The sequence below is a fragment of the Coptis chinensis genome, chromosome 4 (assembly GCF_015680905.1).
Source record: "Coptis chinensis isolate HL-2020 chromosome 4, ASM1568090v1, whole genome shotgun sequence".
Lineage (NCBI taxonomy): Eukaryota > Viridiplantae > Streptophyta > Magnoliopsida > Ranunculales > Ranunculaceae > Coptis > Coptis chinensis.
The window spans coordinates 90,247,927-90,253,565 of NC_141459.1; the positions used below are offsets into that span (position 1 = coordinate 90,247,927).

Consider the following 5,639-nt stretch of genomic DNA (forward strand, 5'->3'; position numbering starts at 1 on the left):
GAAATCAATGGTATGTTGAAATAACCCTTTCTCAAGCAAAAGTGATAGACCAGTTGACCGAGCCCCAAGCATTCTCATAGCAAATATAGCAGCAATTCCAAAATTTGCTGAAATTTGGGAAACAAAAACTAAGAAAGATCAAGAAATATCTTCGATCCGCGCGAGAAAAGGCTGCCGACACAAATTTTCATACATTTAATGACATCGGTAGGTTAAAAATCCACAGGAAGTTAAAAATTTAGTTTAACCAGTGAAAACACGAAGATATCAATAGATGCCACAGTCTATATAGTCAATCCGAGTTTTTAACCGGTCCAAAATCGAGTTACCAACGGGGAAGATCTGAGTTTAATTTCTATCTACGATGGAATTCCCTAAAACAACAAAACTTCAAAACAACACAACTATCCAACAGGAAGTCAAAACCACACCTTTTTAAGTTTCTTAGACAAATGAGAAAAAAGACCATACCTACCTCGACTGTTTGCTTTATTCTCTCCTATACACGGACCACTTCAATAAGTTGGTATCGTATTCTGCACTTCCTAAACTCTGAAGTTGAGAAACCATCTGTTCGTTGCCAGCTCTCAATATATTGCTATGAATCAGCATGAGTACCTAGGTGTAAGACATTTCAATATCTCCATAAGAGGTAGCAACTCAAATTTGAATTAAATTTGGGATACAATACCCGCTTAAAACATATGTTATAATTTGTTGGGCACAAGCCCAACAGTAATAGTATACTTAGAGGTTTCTAAACCCAATAGATTCTACCTAATTAAAAAAAATAAAAAAATCTAATTTAAAATAAAATATGGGTATTTGCGTTGGACCCAAAGTTTTACATTTCTTAGCTTTAGGTAATCCTATCGTTAGTTAATGATTCATTTACCAAGTTTGACCGTCTATTGTGGTGTAATGCGGTGTTATGCCCTTTCAAAATGCAACAACTACCCCCTCACGCGTTTTGCGTGCCCACACCATAAAACTCAAAATCCAAATTTCAAATTACCCGACCGTGTCATAATCCATGCTCCTAATAGAGTGGTGGCTGCAAAAAGGAGAAGCTCATTTGTTCCAAAATATCAAAATTTAAGAGATATACAAAACTAAAAACCTAGGAAAAGTGAACTTCCAATCATTTAGTAAAACATAATCTATTAACTAAAAAAAAACAATTTAACTACACATATCGAAAAACAAGGTAGCCTATTTTCTTCCTCTTCACCATTAAGTGGTATGTTGAAATAATTTCTCAAGCAAAAGTGATAGACCAGTTGACCGAACCCCAAGCATTCTCATAGCAGATATAGCAGCAATTCCAAAATTTGGGAAACAAGAACTAAGAAAGATCAAGAAATATACTAATTTGGCTCAGAAAAGCTGCTTCGACACAAATTTTCATACATTTAATGACATCGGTAGGTTAAAAATCCACAGGAAGTTAAAAATTTAGTTTAACCAGTGAAAACACGAAGATATCAATAGATGCCACAGGTCTATATAGTCAATATGAGTTTTTAAGCTGCAAAAAAGGAGAAGCTTCTGTTCCAAAATATCAAAATTTAAGAGATATACAAAACTAAAAACCTAGGAAAAGTGAACTTCCAATCACTTAGTAAAACATAACCTATTAACCTAAAAAAAAACAATTTAACTACACATATCGAAAAACAAGGTAGCCTATTTTCTTCCTCTTCACCATTATTTACAATAATTTATTGACTTTATTTTATTATGTATATTGCAGATAATGGCGTATAAAAATCACAGCTTATGTAAAAAAAAAATGTTAAAGGAAATTCTAGAAGAAGGACTTAACATTCAACAAGATCCGGTTTACAACACAGAATTAGAGAGCGGACGACTCAAAAACACTGTAACATTAAAGGTGAAGACATCATAGTTAAAGAAATTGATGGAAGACCAACATATTCTATTGCAAAAGCAGAGGATTCAGCAGCTTTTAACACAATACAGTTTATAAATGATGAACTTGATATGGAAATTGAAGACTTCAATTTCAAAGAACTTATGAAGAAAACAATAGAAGTTGAATAGAAACAAAATCAACTCGACATCCTCAAAAATATTATGCTAGATTGTTTGGTTGATGATAAACACAACAAAGGTAAAATTAAAGGAATGAAGGACATGGAGAGTTCCATAATAAAGAAAAGAAAACCATGAGGATTAGTACTTTAATACCAAAATTTTAGTATGTTAATCACATAGTATTTTTTTAATGGCTGAGGTTTAACGCTTCTTATTTATGAAAGTTTGTCACTATTAAGTCCTTTAATTTTTAGTTTAAATTTATAATATTAGCACGCTCACTTTTCCAATTCGACTAATTCAAGTTATATTGTGTTCGATATAGAAAAAAATAAAAGTTATTTGTCACCTTTGGAGTAGATATTCGTATCATAGCATTGTTTCGTTTGCTGACCTTAAAAAAAAAGTGAGTAAATGTAATCATTACCTATCCTCCCTTACTATTATTACAAACGAATTTAGCAAAATAAGCTAACAATTAACAAATATCGATAAAAAAATAAGTGAAGAATAATAGGTGATCAGCTATTTCCATACTGCAATAAGTGGATGCCCTGAACATTCTACAATGTAAATACTAGACAATGTCTTCCAAATATTAATGAGATAGTGAGTTTCTGCTTCAGTATTCTAATGCCAAATACAAGATAATCTTTAAAAAAAACACAACGTTGATTATATTGGTGGGAATCCGAAAGGAAATCCCTTCAAAAATAGAAGTAGTCTGCTTCATGGTATTCTTTAGTAAAAGGTGAAAAAATAGTTCGCTCTATGCTCATCGGGCAACTGCCTGTGTTTAGACCTTTCTTTGTCTCTTAAGCCTCACAGCTATGGGACTTCCTAAAGAAAGCAGCAATCACAGCATTTGTTCAGTGAACGGGTATGAAATCTAAAGGCCCATTGATAAAAAAAAAATAGCCTTTTAGTATAAGAAATTATTGGCGCTAAGAACTTTGATCAATTAATTTATTGTCTGAGTTTCAATATAGTTTGGAAGTAAGATTTTTTATACATAATAATAAAGTGAAAAAAAAAAATTATATAAAAACGGTCCCCGTTCGTTGAACGAGTCCAAAAATCTAGTTATTATATATATAAACTACTTTTTAGATTTTAGATAAAGGTGGAACTTGGGTCGGGTTAGCCCAAACCCGATGGATTAAAATCCAACTTTTATTGTTCTTGGGCTAACATGTCATATCCGTGGTCCGGGCTTGATTTTGTAAAATCAAAACCCGACTTCGGTTTTGGATTGGGCTCGAGTTAGAATATCAAAAACCTGAAAAAAAAACCCGAGCCCGTGTGTATATATGTACGTATATCTTTCAATCATTATATTTTTGTTAAAAATAAGGTCGAGAATCTCTATTTTAGAGAGAATAATGTAATCAACAAGGTTAGTTTCCTTTTCAAACAATCAAATCTCTTTGATTTCATTAGAAGATTTCAATTTTAGTGTTTTTTTATCTCATAATTCCAAAAAAAAATCTGAGAAGTTTAACCAACCGACCCAACCCAAATTGGTCGGGCTAGGACCTGGGCTGAAAATTTAAAGACCGACTAGGACTTGGTCTCGGGCACAAGTTGAAACATTTGAAACTCGAATTGGACTCGGGTTATGCCTCAACCCAACCCAACCCGCCCAAGTTCCACCCCTAATTCTAGACCGGGCTTCAGTTCCTACAAAGCAAGCCCAAGCCCTTTATTCTTTTAAATTCTTTTGGGCAAGCCCGGCCCAGATAATAGGAAACTATGGGCAATGGAGTTGAAACTCGAAAGCCATCTGTCAGTGCAAGCGTCGTCCTTCTCGTAATGCTAATGGCCTTACTTCATTTTGATCCTTGCGATATTACTTGGTGGCTAAACAGACAGAATAGAAGATGGTTCTTGTGCGGATGTGGCCAATGATCAATACCATCACTATAAGGTATAGTATGCATCATAACGTTTTTTTTATTTTCACTTTCTAGCTTCTCATTTTGGGTCTTTTACTCATTTTTTCCCTATTGTTTAGGAAGATGTAGCACTTATGAAGGACATGGGCATGGACACTTACAGATTTTCCATCTCATGGTCAAGAGTTTTGCCTAGTAAGATATCATTTCTTGCTTTCCACAACTGAAGTAGTTGCTAGAATGCTAGTGAATGTTCACGTAGTAGTTATAGTGTATATATATAAAATCTGAACACATATACAGAAGAGTTACTCAACATCTTTCATCATATAGGGACTATATTATTGTTGGAATGGTTGGTTCACGTGATCCTACATTGAAAGACAATGTTTAAAACACCTTCAGTTCTTTTACACTTTTATGTTTTACTGATATCAACTATATTTTAGATGGAAAGTGTAGTGACCCAACAATCTATGATAGCAGAAGGATCAACGGCAGATGAGCATGGTAACAAGACAATAAATGGAGCGGAGGAGTATCGTATCAGGGCTACGGATACCGAAATCTTAGTAAGAGAGTGTGTACGTGGGGCAGGGGATCGATGGATGAATATCATATCGTAGATTAAGGGCTGGATGAGCTTGATGTCAGATAAGCAATGAACACGCATGGTACAGGATAAGTCCGTACGTGGACCCTTAGGTATGCTGCGGAAACCCTACACGTGGCGACAGAGAAAGCGAGAGATACAGGGACAGATGGACGATCCACGATGGAGGAGAAATAAAAGGGGTATAAAAAGAACAATAGAGGAGAGAAAAAGGAGGGGAGGAAATCAGAGAGTAGAGGAAAAACAAAGACTGAGAGAAATAGAGAGAAAAAGGGATACAACATTTGGCATTGTTTATGGGGAACAGATCAAAGCAACTCAAAGATGGCAACAGGAGTGAAGAGAGGGGTGGGTAGACCAAAAAGGACAGTAGTGTAGGAGCCGGTGGCGGAGGTGGTGAGTGATGAAGAGGGGGATCGAGCAGAGGAGACATCAGCGGAGTCAGCAGCAGAAGAGACACGATTTATGCAAGAAGAGATTATGAGGTTGAGAGAGGAGAACGACACATTTAAAAGAGAAAAAGAAATGGCGGAGGAAGAAGCAGGAGATCGAGGAAGTAAGTGAGGAATCTGACAATGAGGAAGGTGTGCCGGACCTCGTTGAAAATCCGGTGACCGGCTTGATGATGGAGCAAGTTCAAGAGATGATAAACAATGATCGGGAGACAAATCTTTAGCAGGCAAAAATTGAAGGGGGAGCGGCTAGCCAGGTGGTGGCTGATCTGAACTGTAATCCGTTAGCGGACGCCATATGGGCTCAGAGGTTCCGAAGCGTTTCAATCAGCCCCAGTTCGAAAGATACAATGGTAAAGGAGACCCTGCGGATCACATTCACCATTTCCGACAGCAAATGCTGCTTTGGCAAGAGGCTCGGTACGCGCGATGGGCTGCAGTGTATGATGTTCCCGGCTAGTCTTAAAGGGGGGGGGGAGGGCGTCGGACTGGTACTACAGATAGCATAAATAATTTTCAGGAGTTGGAACAGGCATTCATAAACCATTTCATACATCAGAAAAGACAAGTGGTGGACATCGCGGCTTTATTGAATGTTAGGCAAAGATCCACAGAGTCAGT

The 5,639-nt window shown here is 36.6% G+C and overlaps 1 pseudogene; it reads right to left on the bottom strand.

Annotated features, from left to right (window-relative positions):
• Nucleotides 1-2,743: 2,743 nt before the first annotated feature.
• LOC147505559 (U5 spliceosomal RNA) lies at nucleotides 2,744-2,846 on the bottom strand (annotated as a pseudogene).
• Between the last annotated feature and the right edge of the window lie 2,793 nt (nucleotides 2,847-5,639).